We start from the raw sequence: 22028 nt of genomic DNA, 5'->3' as shown, positions 1-22028 counted from the left end.
CCTATCTCGCCAGCTGTAGTTTTTGCCAACAGTTTGTTATGAAGAACTGCTTCAATTTCCTTTAAATATCAAAATACTTACAGTCCAGAATCAGATTTTATCCCCTTCATGTCCCCCTGATGGCAAACTAAGAGCCTGGATACACACAGCAGCTCATAGATCGGAGCTTTCTCCGTGTCACTTGGGACTTAGATCATCTGTAGCTGCTGTCATATTTATACAATTTAATGAAAACACTGAAGTGAAAAAAATTATGGAGGAGGAAAAGCAAATGAATCAATACAAAAGCAAGGGTCACTGGATGGAAAAGAAAATTTTTTGAAAACCTCAGTGGATATTTCTCCATATATAGAAGATGGCATTTCATAAATATCTGTCGGGTAGCAAATCTATAAAAGATTAGAGGAAAAGAGGGGGAAAACCCCACATTTTCAACTCAGGGGCAATGTTTTTGCCCACACTGCCAATGAAAAGGAACAACATCTACTCAGTGTGAAATTCAGCTCCTCTTCTGTTCTAATCCCACTCCCTACGATAAAGGTAATTTCAAGCAGAAAATTGCTGGATCAAGGACACCCAGAGAAACATAAAGGAGGGAAATGCGCTGATTGAAAACTATCTCCATGGGGTTTACTGATTCAACACAACAAGAAACATCGAGCACGTTCGTGCTCTGGAGTCATTCTCCTTATCAACACTCTCAATACCGCAGTTCTAAATGGATCCCAAGGACCAGTGTTGACACAAGAAGTGGGTGCAGGGTTAATGTATCTCTGTGCCTTGTCCGTTTTCATTATTCTGTATCTACTATTGAAAGGTTGGAAAGTTCCAGAACAGGAACGCGGTCTAGCAGGCGTGTGTCAGTGCGTGAAACACTCTTGCTGCATCTGGAAATCTCCAGGCAGCGGAGCGGGGGCCCGGGCGGCCGGCCCTGCGTCCTGCCCCTCTCCTCCCACCACCCGTGCTGTACTCAGCATCCCGTCGAAGTTCGTCAGGAACTTTGAATGTGGGACGAGTCCAGGCCACGGGGCTGTGACCACACCCCTGCTCCGTGCAGACTGTGCCCCCGGGGAACTGGGGTTTGGCCGCACCTGCGCTCTCGTTTCTCGCGGGGCCCCCACACCTGGACAATCCTGTGAGCCCCCCGAGAGCCTTCCAACAAAACCCCTTCCCTGTCCCAGGTAGCCGGAGAGGTTTCTTTTGTTTGCAACCAAGGTCCTTGGTTTATAAGGAGAGTAAAATATAAGTTTAACAGTGTGATTTCCTAAGAAGTGAAGCAGTTTCAATTACAAACATCGGACACAACTGCTCCTTTTCCTCAGGTCTCACTCCGCACCAGTCACAGCGCTTTGCTCTGAGGGATGTAAGTAACTCCTACAGCCTCCAAAGACTCCACTAGAAGCCTATTTATGCTTTTGAAAAAAACTTTTTGCCAACCTACTTATAATAAAAAGTAGTCGTTAGGTTTTTTATTTAGAGAAATTTATAGTAATCAACTTAACCCATCACTACAGGGAATAAATCAATGGGGGAGGGGGAAAGAATGTCAAATTAGATCATGCAACTAGAGAATCCTTTAATAAGTGGTGGAAAACTTACCTAATTTAGAGTTTGTCTCGTTACACATGCTATAAAAAGGCCAACTGGCTTTTTCACTTGGAGATGGTTACTGCAGATTGTTAAAATGGCCAGAGAGTTCTTAACAAGGAAAATATTGCAGATGAAAGTTTATTGTTTGCTTTGATAAAAAGGCATGAATGCACTGGGGTGGAAAGTCTGCAAATACATACCTTCTGGGAAGAAATCCAGGTCTGAGCTGAGACATACCAGGTGGAGTTCAGTCACAGCCATAATTATTACACCTGATATATTTCATGGATGATATAAATAAATAGTGAAGAATCAGACTAACCCATGTTGTTACTCTAATCAGACAATATTAAATTTATGTTACGCTAGGGACAGTATAGAATCCTAAGGCATTATGCCTGTAGTGTCTGATAACCATTGACCTAAGGACCTTATGCAATTATGTTCTAATTTTCTTGATTAAACTTCGAGCTATTGAATAGTCATAGGAACATAGAGAAATGGAGATAGTAAAATGTGCATGTGTGTTGAATACCTGAGATCTTACAAAATATTTTCTAAAAACTATTTCAGATACTTTCAAAAAAATTTTTTTTGAAGATGCTGTGGTCTGGTAGATTTTCATCATTATCAAAGGTATTCCTAGCCTGCAGAGCTGAGAGACCTCCTGCCTTACTGGAGGCAAGACTGATGTGCCAAATGGAAGTTTAGCATGCTTACCTAGTCCTGAAAATACAACAACCTATTTGGAAATGTTGAATTTGAGGCAAAGAGAGAATTATCTAACCATCAGAATATTTCAAACTTCTCAGCAGAGAAAAATTACACTTAAAAAAATAAAAAAGATGATTTCTTGACATGTAGCAGAAGACCCTTGAGTGAGGATCTTGGCAATTTTCAAGCAGATTTTAAACACATTCACATATTGATGGTCAAATTTCTGAAGACTAGCTGTCTTACCCCTCATAAGTCTAGGCCTCACTCAAGTGCCAGAATCAAGGCAAACACTTCAAAATACTCTCAGGTTTTATAATATTCTCAGCACTAAACATAAACATATCCTCTGTAAGTAAGCTGTACAGACAGCCTGTAAAATAAATCTAAGAGCATCAGAGCAAGTATTTCTCATTGTTGTCTGCATTGTGCCCATTTCTGTAGCTATGACAATATGATGAATGATGTATTTTATCCCAGCATCTTTATTGACAATTTTAAAGCATAGTTTTATTCTTAATCAAGTGGTCATCATATGGGAAGTCTCTAAATACTGAGTTCAAATGCTTCTTTGAGCTTAGTTTTAAATCCATCAACTGAATCCACTTTAAGCCCTTATTTGCAGGCACCAAGCTTGCAAGCATTTATGTGCCCCCTTCCCTGGGTGCTGAGCAGCGTGCCTACTTCTCCTGTGAGGGGAGTGACCATGAGTCGTTGTTCTCTATGGTCTGCATGTCCTTCCTCTGCCTCCTTCTTTACATCTTTCACTGTTGACCCGCAAAATCATTTATTCATGCAGTGATGTTTTTGAGCAGCTACCATGCACTGATACAATTGTAGGTTCTTGGGAAGTGAAGATGAATTACAACACAGCACCTGCCTTCAGGCAGCTCAGAGTCTGTTGAATAGATCAATACATGCAAAAAATACCACTTCACAAATTGCAGACCACAGAGAAATACAAGTGTTTTAAAATAGTACAAATGTAACTGTCTCAATGCCTGGCAAATAAATAGATACATGCTGACCAGATGCCCCTTCAAGGAAGGACCTGCCATAGGAGGGTTTCCCCTGCCCAGAGCAGCCACCTTCAATGACTGATGAAAGGCATGACTGTCTATGCCCATAAATGGGTGACTGAGATTTGGTTTCCAATCTGTGTGGGGAGGGAAGGGGAGGAAGGGTTACAAACCTCCAACAAGCAATTCTCAGCCACCAGGAGGGAGTCTGTGTAAGAATTCAGCTCACTTCTGACACTGCCTCCATCAGATGCCACCCGGTGAGGGCTCAGTCCCACAGACGACCCCCTCCTCTCCACTTCAGAAGCCAGTCCCAAGCCCAGGCTGTTACCTGTGTTTCTGACCAACTTTCTGTAAATTAGGGTTTCCCACAACCCCACTCCTCAGGGCTGATTAAGTAGCCAGAGTGGCTCACAGAACTCAGAGAAACAGGTTACTTACTAGGCCTCCAGTTTATTGCAAAAGGATGCAACTCAGGTACAGCCAGATGGAAGAGGTCAGAGGGCAAGGGATGGGGAAGGGCCCCGAGACACCCTCCGCTCTCCAGGGCGCCTGTCTCCCCCAGTCACCAGGCTCTCACCAGCCAAGGCTCTCCTGAACCAGTGCTTTTGGTTTTTGCTGGGCTGCTTTCCTTAGATATGATCCATTCATGCCCTGTTGGTCACCGGCAATTGATTCACTCTCTAGCCTCTCCTGCCTCCTCAGAGGTCAGGGGTCAGACTGGAAGTTCCTACCCTCCGATCCTGTGGTTGACCCCCTGGGCAACCAGCCCACATCCTTGAGCTTTCCAAAGGCCACTTAATTAACATAACAAAAGACATTTTCATCACTCCCCACACTTAGGAAGTTCTAAGGGTTTGGGGACTGTGAGCCAGGGCAGGACAAAGAGCAAACACATATTTCTTATAATAAGTCATGGTATTGCAGCACAACACCAGGCTCTCTGGGGGGCCAGCTGTCCTTCAGGCACGCGTGCACCCCGTTCTGTTTCCTCTCAGTCCTGCGTCTTTCGCCTCCCTTCCTTAGGAGTTAATTCCTATAAAAACATGCTGCCAGAATCGGCTTCCTGGAGAGCCCAAGCAGCAGCATCTCCTGAATGAATTTTTAAATGAACCGCGGCCCTAGCTTCCTTGCATCAACGTGTGGCCCTCAGGTATGTGCTGTGAGAGAAACTGCCACATAAATAGACGGGCAATGATAATCACAGTAGCAAAGATCCATCTAAGGTTTCCCCAGGACCAGAACAGTGTCAACGGTCTTGTCTTATATGTATCAGCTCATTTAACCCTTACACTAACCCTACAAGGGACGCTGTTATTAATCCTTGTCAACCTATCAGCATAGGGAATTCTAGACAGTCAAGTGTCTTGCTCAAGGTCGCACAGCTCCTGAGTGACTTCCAGGAAGTACAGCTCCCAAGTGTAGTCGCTTAACCCGTACCTTATACCATTGCTCTAATTCTCTAGTGTCGTGACCCGTGTCATAGCGTCATTAATATCTGCAGTGGAATTACATATTAGAAGCACTTTTAGATGATAAATAATGTCTACCTTCGAGAGCCCCCATCACATGCTGGCACGGATGTAGGCAGTTTATTGCTTCAAATCGCTGTCAGAACATCTCTGTGAGTTAGGCCAGGCTTGGTCATTCTCATTTTACCAATTAAAATAGATGTTCACAGCGATTATATGTTTTACAAAGTCAGAGTTCACAAGCTGTAGAGACATTCTTGAATCTAGTATTTCTGTCTCGAAAACCAATTATCTAAGTTAATTTATTCAGATTTATCTAAATTAAGCTTAATCTGTGAACTATGAACTACATTAACTGAAACTGGGGTGAATCCTTAGGATCCGTCATTTTTACTTGTACAACCTTAGACACCAAACTTCCCAAAACATGGCGAACAACCTCTGACCTTCCGTTCATTAGTGCTGCTATAGCCGTGATTTGGGATTTTCTTTCATAAACCTAGAAAAGATCCATTCCCCTGTATTCTTTTAGAGCCCCTGAAGATCGTACCTTCCAGTGCTGAGCCCAAATGCTATGAATGAACTGCAGGACATATTTGATTCTACTCTTAGGGGCTGAAGTAATTTATAGGAAATCCCAGTTTTACACGTGTAATACTATGACGTCATTATTTGCTCTTTGAAGACACACTGAATTTCTCAGAAGTCACTGAGGCCCTTGGCCCACGATCACCCCTAAATTTGACTCACAAAAGAAACGATACGTCTCCCTCAAGTAACTCCTCAGGATGCAGTGCAGCAGCCATTCACAAAGAGTGGCTGGTAGCCTGAATTTGGAAGACAGGAAGGGCAAGGGATGGCTTGCATTCTACAAAGTAAAGTGTCTGTTTGCTCATACTGGGCACCTCAAGCCCCCCACGGTAAGAGTTTGGGCCAGGAAAAGTCACAGTATCCAAAGTGGGAAGACGGAAAAGCAGCAGCTCAGCGTTTCAACAGCTGAGACTCAGGTCATACTCGCCTGGATGATCTTGCTTCACCTTCACAACCTTGTGAGGTTTGGGAAAGCTGCCAACATCACTGTCTCAACAGGGGAAACTGAGTCTCCAAGACACTCGGCCATTGCTCAGGCACCTATACAGGGGCAGAGCTGGGGCGCAGACTCAACCCTTCTTCCAAAGCGAATGTGCTTTTCAGCCTCTGCATCGGGTCTTAGTGACCTAGCAAGTTCTGGGAGCGATTCAAGGAAAATTTAAATTTTTCCTAGGTTATCCTACACCAGCTCCCTTAAAATGTCTCCAATGAGGTGTGTCTTTGTCAGGCAAAGTGGTGACAGTGTGCCTGTCGGAGTACTCAAATTAACATTCTTTTAAATGAGAAGGTGACTTACCAAGTGCTATTTAAATTAAGAAGATGCCAAATGAGGCAATGTCCTCTCTCCAGCTATGGCAGGTCATTTATGCAAGCGCTTCATAGACAGCCCTTCACTGTCCGTTCACAATTCCATTCACCAGAGACTCATTAACCTCTGGGGAGCAAAACAAAACAAAAACGTGTCCTCATCATAGACAGTAAAATTTGAAGCAAAGGTCAAATTTTTTTTAATTTACCTTATTCACATGCACATAAGAATCAATTGTTTTAGAACAAAAATCAGATTTCCTGGTCCCCAGAGATATTAATCCAGTAAGATCTCAAGTGGATTCCAGGAACATTTTGTGTGTATTCTCATGCACACAGCCCCCCAACCACACTTAGAAATACGTTGGACCTTGGGTGGGAGGGTGTGGGGGGGAAGTGGGTTCCACATATGAGGACAGTAACCCTCCCGGTGCTGGCTTTGAATAGCAGCATTGTTAGTAGTGACATAGTTCTGCCTAAAAATCACTAAGCTATAATAACTTAGTGAGTAATAATTTAGCTTTTACCTTAATATCTCTTCATTGCCACTTACTATTTGTAGTTACAACAAAACCTCATTAATAGAGACCTTCTGTGGACTGAAGGGAACCTGTGAACTGTTACAGAATGATTTATGCAAACAATGAGGTTTTTCTGGACCCTCAAATTAGCAAAGGGTTTGTTTTCATGTGAATTTCCAGTACAAGGGAAGCAGACAAGTTCATACATTACCCCTAGGAATATAAATTTGTGTCATGTTTCTATCCTTCTTGAAAGTAACTTGAAAATTTTAACTAAACGTTTTCAAAGCGCTCATATTCTTTGGCTCAGGAGTACGAGTTATATCCTAATGAAAAATGTTCACAAAGATTTGTAAACAAGTATGTTTATGGCAGTAAAAATTTTGGAATAATTTAAGTGTCCACAAATAGGAAAATATAAATAAATTCTGACATAGTCAAATGATGGAATAGAATGCATCTTTTTTAAAATGTCTCCTAAGAGTTTAAAATAATATGGAAAAATGCTTTCCATGGAAAGTGGAAAGAATTTTTAAGAAATTCTTTAAAAATCATCTCAAATTATCTTTTGTATGACTTCTCAACTAGTTTAATCAAAAAAAAGAGAAAAAAGAGATCAGAAAGAAATATTCCGAAGTGTTAAAAAGAATTATCTTTGGAAGGTGAGATTGTGAGTAATTAGTATTTCACACTGAATAGTATGTCTTTTATAATTTTGTAAGTAATTTATTTAAAAGAAAATTTTGTTTTAAAAGTTGGGATGTACTTGTGTAACATTATATTAGTTTCAAGTGGACCACATAATTATTCAATATTTGCAAATATTGCAAAATGACCATCACAGTCAGTTTAGTTAACATGGGTTTTGCTTTCTTTTTAATGTAATATTTGACACAGTTACAGATTTACTCCTAAGTACCCTAAAAAAGGAGAAGAAAATGCTGTTTCTTCACTTTTGTTGTCTGACAATATGGCAGCTCCTCAGAAGCAGCCAGAGAGGCAGGCCACCCAAGAAAGGAGCCACGGGCTTTTTGTCACCCAATCTCAGAAGGGACATTTCATTATCTCTGCCACATTCTATCAGTAACTCAGTGACTAAATCCAGGTGTCACACAGGGGAGGGCATCACACCACAGCAGGAAGGTGGGGATGTGGGGGACCACTGGCAGCTGCCCAAGAGGCTGCGGGCCCCAAAGACTAAGTGGAAAGTCCCTAGTGTCAGTGAGTGAAAACACATCCCAGTCCCCCAAACAGAACACCTGGACAGTGACTTCCCCGGGGGCATTTTTCCTCTGTGCACATTCGAGAGGGTCATCAGTCATAAATGCTCAGACTCATCCAGCATCCCTCCCAACTGAGCCCCAGCCCCCAGGGCCAATCCTTCCCAGGAAGGAAGAGCATATGTTCTCATATTTTGGGTTGGAATTTGGAAATCATTTTCCTAGAGAAAAAAAGTATTGTAAATAGTCAATGTTTTCTCAGGCCAACTACTAGAAGCTTATGTAACACAAACTTTAAAACTTGAAAGGGACGTCAACTTCAGAAAGTAAAATAGTGCTATTTCAACAACATTGAATCTTACAATGTTATTATTCCATGGAAAAATACATTTTCAGTTCTAAATAACTGACTTACAAACAGGCATTAGGAACATAATCAGCTTATTATCAGTCTTCTGTGAATAGAGACAGAATATAGTCATATGCCTTTTTGAATAATTTCCAGGAGAAATGTTCAAACTATGAAGCCAATAAAACAATTAGGACAAATGTCAATTTAACCCCAGAATAGTATTACTCAACAATAACAGTAATGGATTTTTTTTTTTTGGATGTATGGAAAATAAAACTGAGTCTATCTTATACAGTGGATTTCAGTCTGTTGTTTTAATGACAGTTATCATGTGAAATTGCTAGGCTGGAAGCGAGAGTGGACCTCCGTAATGGGCCCTTCATTTATAAAGAAGGAGTTCAAATTACTGCCATCGTTGCTAATTCACAGATCGATGTTGCAGAATGTATTTGCCTATAATCATGTCATACAATCTAGGGGACTCAATAGTTGATGAAGAGGAAATTTTGAATCTTAATATTTGTGGCCAATCCCATCCCAGACAGAGTTCCAACTACAGAGAGGTCATATATTGTTCATATAACCATCACCTCAGTGGGATGAGGTGAGTTTTTGTTGAACAGTCTATTGAATTTCCTTTCCTCCCTCTCTTCCTTCCTTCGTTTCTCGCTCTCTTTCTCTTCATTTTGCTCCTGGCTTAGGTTTCTGATAACTACACACTGAAACAATTTCCACAAATACAAGTCACAGTCATCTGTATACTCGTCGGCATGGGGGGCCATAACGAAGGGGTCACATTTTCTTTTGCCTTTAGCTTTAAAGCAGCTGCTGACCTACGGCAGATTTGGACCAGCTTTATTTCAGAGGTTTGCCATTTTGAGGGTGAACGTGATGTTGCATCTCCCTTGAGGAATGTATTTGAGATAAATCTATTGCACTTATTTGAATTCTTACCAACTATTGTGGCCTCAAATATATGTTTTTCCTTTCTTTTCCCTCTCTGGCTCTAACAATACATTCTCTTCCATTAGAGAGCTCTGTAAAAATGAAAACTCACATTTTAATGTTTCTCCTAGCCCAGGTGGACACAGTAAGAGAAACAAATGAGAAAAATGTGCGTTTTCAAATTTTTTGTGAAAGGAAGATGAACTTGCTTGACGTAGGTGTGTTTGTGGGCATGGCTGTGTATCAGCGTATCTGTAATGATTATTCTATTCTAAATACTTCCCTTTGCTGAGGCAATAAATCCTACTTCAACTGTTTAAATTGCTGGGTTTCTCCCAGAGGTGGTGAGGGGCGGGCTGACGCGGCAGACACTTCCTGAGATCCCTTACGGGCGGGCACTCTCCTAAGTATCAGGAACTTGCTACTCTCTGAGCTTCCAGTCTATCGAGGTGACTTCTCCTTCACTGAGTTTTCAGTCTAATGAAGAATATGGACATTAACTTGATACTCACACAAATATATTTTCATATTCACTGGCTTTTTTTAGGGATGTAAAGATATCTATGTAAATCAATTTCCAAATGTACAAAGCACGGGGGAACCACTCAGCTCCCCTGGAGATGCATGGTTGGGGGGTTTAGGACTGGGGGTCCGCCTTTCCCAGCTTCCTTCCCCTACCCGCCTTAAAGGATGGGAGCTACTCAAGTCTCAGTCTGGGAGACCCTCTGTCAAGTGGCCGCTCACCTAGGCAATGTCTAGTGGCTTTAATTATCATGAACACAAAGGTGACACCACATTTATATATAATCGTGAACATTAAAGGTGGCACCCAAACTTATATATTGGGCCAAGTGTCCTTTTGGGACTGGACTTCCTTGGATTGGATTGGTCTGTCCAGCAGCCATTCGGCTTCTTCCCTTAGAAGAGCTTTAAGTCATCTCAGTGCTTGTGGCCTGTGTCTGGTGTCCGCGGCCCCACGAGCCTGGCCCTCTGGCACTGGTCCCGCTCCCCAATAAAGATACCCCTCGTGTTCAATCTGAGACAGGATGTCAGATCTGAGCCTGAATGTCCCTCCTCAGGACGGCCTTACTCCACCCCGTTCCCATCAGCCCCTTCTCTCATGACACCCTGCGTTTCCTTTTCACTGTATTCCATTTACAAGTTATAATATGTATTTGTGTGGATATTAATATTTTAGTATAATATGTGGATATATGAACACTTATAGCCCCAACAGTTATATGCTAGCTGCTGCCCCAATAGTTATTAGAATAGACACTCAAGAAAAATGTTAAATACATGAGTGAAAAGAACTGGAAATTTTCCCATTTACCTGGATCAAGACACTCGGAAGGAAAGAACAGCTGTGCGCTTCTTGTGCTCCTCAGCGAGTATCAGAGTTCGTTCTGGGCGTAACAGGAGTGAGCGCACCGAGAGGGTCTAAGGGGGCGGCTGGACGCGTTGGCACCACTGCGTTACTTTGAAGGTTCCTCAAACGGGTCTCCAGAAGACACAGCACTGCCCGTTCTGAGAACCGCCGCTGGCTGGTCCTTTCCCAGAGGCAAGAGTCACTGGAACTAACGGGGAGTAAGGATTTTTCCCAAAGCCACCCACAGAAACAGTTGCCCGAAACCCCACGGGTGGTTTGCCACTCCAGCAGAAGCAACTGGAAGATGGAGAGCGGCTGCTGTCACCGAGCACAGCAGCCCCGGAGCTTCCCTCCAGCACGTGCTGTGGACAGTCGCTGCCAGTGAGAATCTCCACCAGCAGGAAGGTCACCAAGTCTGCTCCGGTGGCCACCGCCGAGGGAAATCACTGCCGACGCACGCAGCTGGGTGCCATCTCTCCTGGAGCCCCTAACAGGAATCAAGAAAAAGTGAAATGGCACCGGGGACATCTTACTACTGACCTGCGGGACGAGAGCACGGCCCTTTCCATGTAGTCCTCTCTTTCAAGAAGAAACACTATTCAAAAAAACTTGATGAAGATTGAGGGTCTGAGAGAGGCCCCCATTTGTAGTCACCCTACAGAACAGAAAAGGAGCTCTTAGGATCACTGCCAAAGGTCTGCCTTCGATGTATAAAGTGATGAAACAAAGTAAGTTTCTCATTCAAAATGGAGAAAAGAGAGTAAATGGACTCTGAATTCTGTAAATATAAGACTTGATCTTATTGATCCTGTAACCTGACAGTTCCTAGTTCAAACACTTGAATGTGTTAGTGGAAGAATAGATGGGTGAACAGACCAATGGGTGGTTTCCATTCGTCTTATAATTTATTCGATAAGATTAGGACTCATGACTTATTTTAAGTAAACACAAGTTCACCAAGATAAAAGATATTTTCTATGGTTCTATGGTTTTATGTATAAATAAATAAATTAATTATTATTTATTTTATTTATTGTTTAAAAAACAATACGCTTTTTGTTTTCAGTCTGCATACAAAATCTAGAGATGGATGGCAGAGATTTTATAAAGCGATTTGTATTTTTATATTTTATATTTATGTATAATTTATATTATTGACCGGGCATCATTGAAAACTTTAAAAAGAAAGTAAATTAGATGCAACCTGCAGGTACGGGCTGAAATAGGGTAAGGGAAATGGGAGCCATGCACTAACTCGGGTCGTTCAGAACCTTGAAGGGCTTGGCATCAATGTCATTTAAGTCCTCGCTGGAAAGGGGCTGCCTCCTAACGGCTTTCCTCTTAATCAGTGGAGTAGTGGTGACTTCTTTTAAAACCTTGACACGTATACAACCAAGTAGCACAATTACAAAACAAGATGTGTGTCTCAGTTAACTAACTAAGGTCCTTTAAGGCCAGGTCACATATTTGTCATAAAGCAGCCCGAGCTAACAAGCACAGCCCCAGGGACAGTGGCCCCACAGCAGCAGGGTAGTTGGGAATGCAGAGAAAAAGAGGAAGCTAAGCAATGACATAGTTGCAGGGTCAGTCAGAAGTGGGGACCTGACTGTCCAGTGCGGTGGCCAGAGGGGCAGAGCGCACTCCATTCTGCTTCACAGCAGCGCAGGTTCTAAGCTGCTCTGATATTTAGGGCCAGACAGTGTTCCGACGGCGTGATCCCGGGTGTCCTGCCTGGACAGAACGGGGCAACAGTGGATGGGGAGAAAGGGGGCAGAGGGGATGTAGATGGCCGACAGGGAAGGAAGCTAGATCACACCAGCCTGAGAGGGTTCATGTGCAGGGACCAGTCTGGTCCAAACCTGGTGGCTGGGGCAAGTTTCTCCACACTGGAGGGCCTTAGGCATGGCCTTCTGAAATCCAAATGCTGACATCCTAACCCCAAGGCGATGGCATTAGCAGACGGGCCCTTTCGGAGGTGATGAGGACATGAGGGTGGGGCCCCCTGAATGGGATTAGTGCCTTCATAAAAAGAGGCAGAGAACTTGCTCTTTCTGCTCTCTGCCATGTGAAGACACAGAGGGAAGACAAACACCTATGAGCCAGAGAGGACGTGCTCACCAGACACCAGATTTGCCTTGAGCTTGGACTTTCCAGCCTCCAGAACCGTGAGAAGTAAACGTTTGTGGTGTAAGGCCCCTAGTCCCTCATAATTTGCTGCGGATGCCCTAAGGTAGAAATCCTGGCAACTTTTATAGTAAATAAGCCCTGGAACTCAGTACCTCAGCACAACTGAAATTTTATTTTTCATTCTAATTCTGATCAAGTATTTGAAGGGCAGACTGGTTGTAGGCATATTCAAATGATTTAGAGGCCCAGGCTCAGGCTATTTTCATCCCCATCATCCCTTAACGGCCTCCGAGTACCCACTTCTGGTATTAGAGGGAAATAGGACATAATAGATCACATCGAAAAATCAGCAGGCAAAAACCAGTCATTCCACCCGCATCCCATTGCTTGAATGCAATCGCATGGCCCCACTGAACATGGAGGGGCAGGGGCTGTGCCAGGGCTTCCAGTCCCTGGCTGAGCTCCACCCCCAGCAGTAGCTCTTCACCTCACAAGGAGAACACAGACCATGGCTGACAAATGGCCTCTGCACTGCGATGTTTATGTAGACTGCATGTTCACTGGGGCAGGGAGATTCAGCAGTGAGAAAGCAGCGACCTTAGAGATAGCAAATAAAAGCTAAAATGGTTTCTGGAGAAAGAAAGAACACATACATTTATATATGTGGGACTAATGTAGATTTTTGTAGGTCGAGTTGGTTTTTCACGAGCACTTTGGTGTTGCCATCTGCTTATATGGTTGAATCAATACCATGTCACTGACAAAGAGAAAAGAACTAGCAAAGAAAACAGGCCCAGTTGGGCACATTCCTCAGGTGTGCTGTGATAGACCACGCTTTAAAGAATGGTCTAGGCAAAAACCACATTAAGAAATAAATGTAACGGAGGAAGGAGGGAAAGCTGACACTTGGCAATCATTTTGGGTTCAGCACTATACTAGGTGCACTAGTTATCTATTGCTTTGGAATGAGATGCTCACAACCTTGGCAAATTAAAACAGCCACACTTATTTTCTTACAGTGTCTGCAGGTTAGGGATCCAGGATGGCTTTGGTGGGTGCCCTGCATGGGGTCCCAAAAGGTTGCAATCTCATCTGAGGCTCATCTGGGAAGGTAGCCACTTGCAAGCTCCCTTGGGTTTGGGGACAATTCAGTTCCTCGCTACTGTAGGACTGGGGGCTTCAGTTTTTGCTGACTGTGGCTGAAGGCCACCCATGTTTCCTCACCATGTGGAGCTCCCCAAAATAGCATATGCTTCCTCAGTACCAGAGAGAGAGAAGCTGTCTTACAGGACATGATCGCATGATCACATACTTGGATCAGGTACATCCCACACCTTACTGCATCCCTTAGAAACAAGTCACTAGTTGTTATGGACTGAGAGCTTGCATCCCCCTAAAATGTACATGTGGAAGCCCTGACCCCCAGGGTGATAGTATTTGGAGGTGGAGCCTTGGAGAGGTAATTAGGCTTGGATGAGGTCATGAGGGTGGGACCCCCATGATGAGATTAGTGGCCTTATAAGAGGATGAAGACAGAAACCAAGCTCCTCTCCCCCTGCCATGTGAGGACACAGCCATCTGCAAGCCAGGATGAGGGTCCCTCCCAGGAGCTGAACCTGCCATCACCTTGATCTTGGACTTCCAGCCTCCAGAACTGTGAGAGACTGATGCCTGCTGCGTAAGCCACCCAGACTGTGGTATTTTGTTAAAGCAGCCCAAGCTGACTGACGGCACGGACTTCAGAGCAGGGATCACAGGAGCCAGCTTACTCTGTCTGCCACACTAGGTGACACTGTGGAAGGCATAAGTATTCCCAGTTTACTGACAGAAAACCTCAGTAACGGTTGAAAGAAGTCGGCTAATGTGTCAATTGCTAAGGTAAATGATAAAGCAGAGATTAGAATCCAGTCTGGTTAACCCCACAGCCATCTTGTCACACCACACACAAGACAAAATTGTCTTTGTTGTTCTGCTGCACCTCCTGTTTTGAATTTCCTAATTATTTCTGAGTGTCCAGGGCTCCCTACCAATTCCTCCAAATCATGAGACATCTGATTAGGGTCATGAATAGCTGATCCCCCCCGAAGAGCATCTTATTTTCTGAGAGACTTTACCCACTTTCTCACTTAATTGCCCAGTGGTAGAAACTTACAAGGTGACTAACTAGCTAATGAAATAAATTAAACTGGGCTAATGGCTTATTGCATTCTGCTACTTAGATTAACATATTTGTGTTGTGAAAGAGCTTTATGAGAGAGAATATCAACCAGATTTATATTCGTAATATAATTTTTATGTTCTTGTTTTATTGAAACCTGCATTCTAAAGCAGATTCTGCCAGTGTCCTCTATAGTGTCGGCAAAATAATTTAACCTCTTCATAGATGAGGGGGGTGATGCAGCGACTGCAGGTATCCCCTCTAGCTCTACGTGGCCATGTTCTTGCTTTATTCTTTCCTCAGTAACCACCAGTGACTTCTTACAATGGAGTTGCCAAAATTGCTAGCCAGGCATTCAAGAACATGCATAATCTGGCCCAGATTTTCCTTTCCAAATGTATTCCCTGCACATACCCGATATTTAAGTCAAACTCCCCTGCACAAATACACCATTTGCATTCCTTCCCAGAATGCTCTGCTTCTCCCTCACCCCATTTCCTGGTCCCATCTTTCTTCGAGCCAAGAGCAAATCTCCCCAGCCCTGCGCTGCCCTCCCACCCACCTCGGCCTGTGTCCTGCTCTAATGTGCTGTAAAAACCCATCTACACACTCACATGACCCTTGGACTGTTAAGATTCGTATGAGTATCTCTGAATGAATTTTAAGCTCTTTACATACAGAAAATACCTCTTGCATCTTTGTATCTCCCACAAGAATATAATTATAAATACTATGAAGTCAAAAAACTTCTTCATTAAGTCACTATGACCCAAAAGGATCACCATGATGAAAACTCTGAGCCAGTTGTGTGGTGAGAGGGGAAGATTGGGGAACCTCACGCATTCTCCTAAGCACGTGGTGACTCGCCCTGCAGCAGAGAATGCTGCTCCACCTGCAGTCGTCAGAGCAAATGGCCTAAATGCTCCCCTCTCCCAAGGCGCCCCTTTCAACTAGGAGCTCCTTCCCCATTCTGTAGCCACTTACAAAACCCTCCCAGTGTGTAAGGCCAAACTAAAGTTCTTCTTGTCCTAAGAAACTTCCCAGACCTTCCTGGCAGGAGTTAGCTTCTCTCTCTTCATTGTGATGTCGTTTCCATCTTCCATGGGACTGAGTTACCGTTGGTTATGTTGGCCTTCCGGTCACCACAGTGAGATTGGAAGTGCCTTGAACTTCTCCTTTCAGGTTTGTCTTTTACATTTTTCAAAATTCCAGGACACACCCTGCACTATAATAGGTGGTAAAAGAAATTTGTTAAGTGAAGCTGGGAAAGATGCCCCAGCAAGTCCAGCCTGCTCCCGTGCTGCAGGAAATTGGGACCACACTGCGCTCTCTTCTAGAGATGGAATTTAAAAGAAACCGTGGTTTTCTTTCAAGGAAAAACAAACAAAAAAACGAAAGAGCCAATCTGAAAAGAGCATAATTACACAAGTGGGAAGCCAGCTGAGATTCTGAGAACTTTGAGGAAGGAAAAAAAAGAAAGAAAGAAAACAGACACACAGAGACTGATTTGACAAATGGTTCTCCTAAAATGTGGTTCATGTACCACTGGGGGTGCTTAAAATCCCCTAAGTGGTAGAGACACTCACTTGTTACTTTTAATATTTTGCATTTATTTTAATTTGTATTAGAAAAAAACAATAGTAATTTCAAGGAGAGTTTTGCTTAAGATGATGCTCCATTAAAAATTCAAAGAAAACAGTATGTAAATAATAAATAGTTCAAATAACATGGCTTACAGTAAAAGTGGTGAGAAAAACACCCGAATGGCTGCAGCTTAAGAAATGGTGGCCCGCCCCTCGTCCTAACTGGAATCAAGGTCATGAAATTCATTGGAACTCCCAATTTCAAATGTCTTCTCTCTAATCATAGGCCATTTCCTAAGGGTCTCTGAATATAAACCAAATTTCTCTGGAGGGTTTTCAGTCCTGAGGTACTTACTTCTTAAAACAATGCATTGTATTACTAGTCACATCACTGCAACTCCTACCGCCACCCCTGGATGTCCTGTGCACGTGCCATTTCCTCTTCGGGTAGCTCTGCTTTCCCAAGGCCGCTGGCACAGGCTGCACCTGTGACTGAGCGATGGTGCCTCTCTGTGATGGCTGAAGAGCCTCTCTGCCTCCTCAGAGAGGCCTGGCTCTTGATTTGCAGCGAATCAAACCCTCCCGCTGTCTACGGGGCAGGTTGGGTGCTTCAGTTTGTCTCCAGTCTCCATCTCTGGGGAGATACGTGCAGACAGACCTCCCCCCTGACCCACCGCCCCGGGGCCCAGCGCCGAGCCCCCCTTGCCAAGGGTAGCTGACGGCTCTCCCTCCGAGGGCTGCAGTTTCTCAAACAGCACCTACTTGGCTTTCTTAGGGGAGATTGCTTTATCTGTTGCCTTGTTATCCTCACTTATTCTCGATTCCTCATCAACGTGTTCGGTCCTTCCCACTGACTCTTGGATAGATGACTGTATAGTGTCCTCCTTCTGACCACCCCACGATTCCTGACATTACTTTTTCAATGAGTGATCAAACCAACTCACACCTGAAATCAGAAAAAGCTTGAAAGCGCCGGATAGATCAGTTTGACAAAATGGGAAATAAGAATGGGCTGAAACAAGGGGACTAAGCTTTCATGTCACCTAATATGAAAACGCACACATTTTCAAATATTTAAAATATCACACTACGTAGTGCTTATTTTCCAAACCTCTCACTTTTTTCTTTTTTCTGTTTTTTGCCTTCCATGTTTGTGCTCTACGAGCAGTTAAGAAAAGAGAACGCAGATTCGAGAAAACCCCGAAGTCAGGACCCTCAGTGCAGGACAGGACCTAGAATCAGGAAAACCGCCTCAGCCCCCGTGGGCCGCGGGGACATGAAGGCCACTGAGGGCGGTGCCTCTGTTCCTGCTGGTCTGGCTTTGCTACAGCTTCGAATAAGAGCAGGAAATGCAAAGGACAGGAAAGAGCCCACCTCACCAGCTTTCAGCTTCTTTATTCTTTATGGCGAAGTGAATTCCAATGTTTTTTTGTCAAGTCTATTTCTGAGAAACCACTTTCACAGCTTTTACAAGAAATGTCACTGTGCCTCTGGTGCAGGAAAAGGGGAATCTAATTTCATTATAGTTAAGTACCTGACTCCCCATTACCTTCCATAATAGCGTAACGTGCTATATTATGGGGCTTTAATAAATAGGGAGGATGTGGATTGCAGCACATTTTAGTAGAAACCAAATTACTTTGGGCCACACATCTGCCTCTTCAGTTCATCCTATCTGCCTCCGTCTCATGACCTAATTACAGGATTTTCTGGAAACTGCTGTCCAGCGGTAACTGGATGACCTGCTTTATGTAGCAGAGACGGGCAGGTCCACTGGCTTCAGTCTTCATTGCTGTCACCATGTAATTGCATTGGACTTCCATGTTAATCCCTGTAGGCGGGAAGTAAATGAAATATTATAATTACCTTTTATTCCCTGTCCCCTGAAGCCTAGATTAGGGCAGTGTGTGGCCAAGAAGAGAGGAGATGTCTGCCTCTAAGAGGGTTACTGATGGTCTGATGAAAGGAAGATTGTCAGCCTCAGCCCAGCTTTCTGGACGAAGTCAAGCTACATCATTAGCTGTATGTCTCCTTCACTTAGCAGAGTGTAAGGCCCCCGTCTGCTTAAATCAGGATCACTGTGGGACACGTTAGAGAGATGCTAGAGAAAAGGCCTCCTGTATCAGTACTTCTGTGCAAGGCAGAGGAACTTGAAAGGATTTATCTGAAGGAAAGGGACAGGTGAACAGAGCTTCAAGAGAAAATGGGTATTTTCAGACTACCGAAAAATATACAGAGAGAGATAAAAATTCATTGCTGCTCTTTCTGAGGCAATTTTATTAGGGTCATTTAATTAAGAGACCTAAGAGGGACCTGAATTTCTGCAAGCGTGCTGGAGTTTTGGGCTATAGTCCTCTAGGCTTTTAGAAAGGGTTTTTAAAATCCAATGATTCTTTAATGAATGGGCTAAAAGCAATTTTCTGAATCTAACTTCTGCACATGAGTCTGTTGAGAAGTATAAAAATAATTCTTAATAAGGCAAATCTTGACTTTGAGGAAGGAAATGGCTCTCCTCTGTGTTCCACTTGCCTTTGGTAGCCAAGTTGAGTCTAAATGGAGACTAATTGCTGGTGACCAGTTGTCCCTGATTACTCTGCAGGCAATTCTTTGAAAGTATAAAAAGAATGAAGTTCACTTAATTTCTACTTCCCTCCCAAGGAGTTCTAAGCTAGAACAAGAGTGTGTGCCCTTGAGAAGTATCTTTTGAGATGCACTTTATGAAAATCTTATTAACAGAAATAATTTCCCCAAATGCATCTCTCAGTGGCTCAGAAAAAAGCACAATGGAAGAAGGGTGACATTCCTTTAGCCAGGTGACTCCTCTGAAAAAGGAACAACTAGTCCCAATTTTAGAGTGCTACTTCCACCGAGTAGTCAGGCATCTCTTCATTTAGCAAACTTTCCCTGAGTTCCTGCTTTGGAGTCATGCTTAGAGCCGGAGACACAGGTAAGGGGTACAGGCCATGCATCTGCTCTCACGGAGCTCGTGCTCCAGCGGGGAGCCACCCGGACAAGCAAATATGACATCCTGAAGATGTTGTGCCATGAGGAGCCGTAAGGCAGGAAAGGGGTAGAGAGCCCAAGAAGACGGTCCGGGGGCTATTTTCAATGGGATGGTCAGGAAGTCCCTTCTCATATGACATCATTTGAGAAGAAACCTGAAGAGGTGAAGCAAGCCATGCAAATAACAGAGGGCAGAGCAATTTCAAAGGCAACTTGTGGCTGGAACGTGTGGGGTGTCCAAGAAGCAGTTGGGAGGCCAGCGCGGCTGGAGCAGGGTGAGGGAGGAGAACTGGGGGGCACTTGCAGATGCAATCAGGCAGTGAGCTGCAGCCGGGACACAAAGGGCCTGCTGGGCCCAGGTGAGGGCAGAGGGCTTTCCCTGAGTGACATCAAAGTCCACTGGGGATGTGAGCAAATGAGTGAAATGATCTGACTGACATCCCAGGAGCTCCTCTATCCGCCATGGGAGCAATAGGTTGTAGGGGCAGGAAAGAACACGTGAAGACCAGCTAGGAGGCTACTGCAATCAACTAAGAGAAAATGATTATGATGACTTTCCTCTTCAAAAACCATGGCATCCCAACAAGCTGGCGCAAAACGGAAAAGCCCAGATAGGAACTTCACCAGACTGGTGGTATGTGATGCAAGAAAAGTTGTAACAAAGGCAATGAAAATTCTACGCAGGAAAACTAGACCCTCAAAGGAGATTAAAAATGAATGAACTCATCTCAGCGAGATCAAAGGAAGTATTATTTCTAGGGAAAAAAACTTACAGATTCTACGAACTCCAAGCATTCAACAAAAGGAGAATAAGTTGACAGAAGGAGAGAAGACATGATCTGGAAGTGGTCAAAAAATAATAATAATAATAGAGGAAGAGAAGATACAGTCAAGAATCATATCAACTGGAATTCCTTTGTTGCAAGCAACAGAAATAGGCTCAAACTAACTTAACAAAAAGGAGATTTAATGGCAGGATATGGAGGAGCTTCTGAGGTCAAATGGAAGGATAAAGATCACACACAAGAACAGGACACTCCAGAAGATCTTGTTGAAGGACATTTCCGTAGTTTTCCCTGGTACCTGCCCTGTAATAAATGAATGAGAGATGAGTGTCCATCCCTCACTCAGGATTCAAGGTCCTGAGTGATCACGTCCTCTGCTGGCTCTTGGTTACACCGAGGCGCTCCACAGGAGCTTCAGGGTAAGCAGCCCTCAGGGGTCTTCCCCACATCTCCCTGTGTGTGAGGCAAGAATGTACCCCATCTCCCCAGCCCTGGCACCGATGGAGGAGGGGCGGTTCCTCAGAGGGAAATAAAGGCATTGTGAACTAAGGAAAGTGAGTGTTGCTATGCCCTCAACTAGTAACTACCCACTACAAGGACATGATGGGGAGGATTGAGAAAAAATGAGAAGGGAAAGAATAAAAAGCTAAAAAATGAAGGGCTTAGAAAGAAAAATGGAGTTAGAAATGACAAAGGAGATCGAATATAATGTATGCAAGTGCTTGCTTTGGGGATCCGTAACTGATTACTGAAGATGATAGTAAGACAGTGAAATATCTCTACCTCCGTAATTCACTACCACCTCATTCTTAGCAGGTGTTTTCATGCTGAGTTGAGGAAGGTGGTATAGAATGTTCCAGGTAACTTGCTCCAACAACAATGAACATAGCCATGCTGTAGCCGGCACAGTATTTCCTCTGTGTACTTCAAGGAAGGTATTTTATGATAACGCTAAACAGCCCAGCCCCTCAATCATGCAGGGCTCCAGAGAGAAGCAGGACTGATACCTCAGCTGTTGCTATTTTTAGTTTGTTTGTTTTCCAGATCAAGCACATTTACAATAAGCACATCACTTTCACATCCTCACCTGAACCACCCCTGAGTTATACTGAGCTGCTGGCTGACCTGACCGTAAAAGTTAAAGAGAAAGTAACAGGCGCATCCACACAATTACTTTTTGCCCGCTGCTCTTCCAAATTGCAGTTTGGCGGAAGGAAGAAAATACTTGTAGCTTTCCATCATATTTTTTTCTATAAAAAAAAAGATGAAGGGATAGACAAAGAGAGAAATAAGGGGACAAGTGATACCTGCTTTGCAGAAATGACATCACCAGGGCCTGTTGAACACAGCACAAGAAGGTCCGCATGGTGCTGACAGCTAATTGGGGTATTTGAGATAGAAAGACAATTCACACAAGTACTTGAATCACCCAGATAATCTGACCACACCATCAGGTGCATAGACCAAGGGGAGCCTTGGCGCTTCGGCCCTAATCAGCTGCTGACACCTCAAAGACGTGGTGCGTGGGAATCAATGTCTGAACGAGTCCAAGTGGTCCTTTTTTTTTGACTTTTTGTCTTTACCTTATTTTTTAATGAGGTACAATTGATGTACACAAAACAGCACATATTTAATGCACACGATTTGATGAGTTTGGACCCACGCTGGGTGATCCTTCACCGATGACGTGAGGTTTTGCCACCTTTGGGTGGCCGAGCGTGTTCGGCACAGAAGCTGCACAGACTCAGCCTGCGTGTGCTTCCCAGGCCTGC

The 22028-nt window shown here is 43.9% G+C and overlaps 1 protein-coding gene and 1 long non-coding RNA gene across 7 annotated transcripts in view; one reads left to right on the top strand and one right to left on the bottom strand.

Moving 5' to 3' along the window:
• LOC118968471 (uncharacterized) overlaps window positions 1–22028 on the bottom strand; it is a 168402-nt gene that overhangs the window by 2646 nt on the left and 143728 nt on the right. For all 3 annotated transcript variants that reach the window (XR_012129679.1, XR_012129678.1, XR_012129680.1), the window contains 2 exons: window positions 10565–11087; window positions 6183–6320 (listed from right to left, as the gene is read on the bottom strand). This is a non-coding gene — a long non-coding RNA (uncharacterized lncRNA). The remainder of the gene's footprint in view (window positions 1–6182; window positions 6321–10564; window positions 11088–22028) is intronic.
• GALNTL6 (polypeptide N-acetylgalactosaminyltransferase like 6) overlaps window positions 1–22028 on the top strand; it is a 930232-nt gene that overhangs the window by 812062 nt on the left and 96142 nt on the right. The gene's annotated exons all lie outside the window — the stretch shown is intronic.

The sequence above is a fragment of the Manis javanica genome, chromosome 3 (assembly GCF_040802235.1).
Source record: "Manis javanica isolate MJ-LG chromosome 3, MJ_LKY, whole genome shotgun sequence".
NCBI lineage: Eukaryota > Metazoa > Chordata > Mammalia > Pholidota > Manidae > Manis > Manis javanica.
Note: the sequence above shows the minus strand (reverse complement) of the source record. Positions and strands in the feature narration are given on the sequence as shown.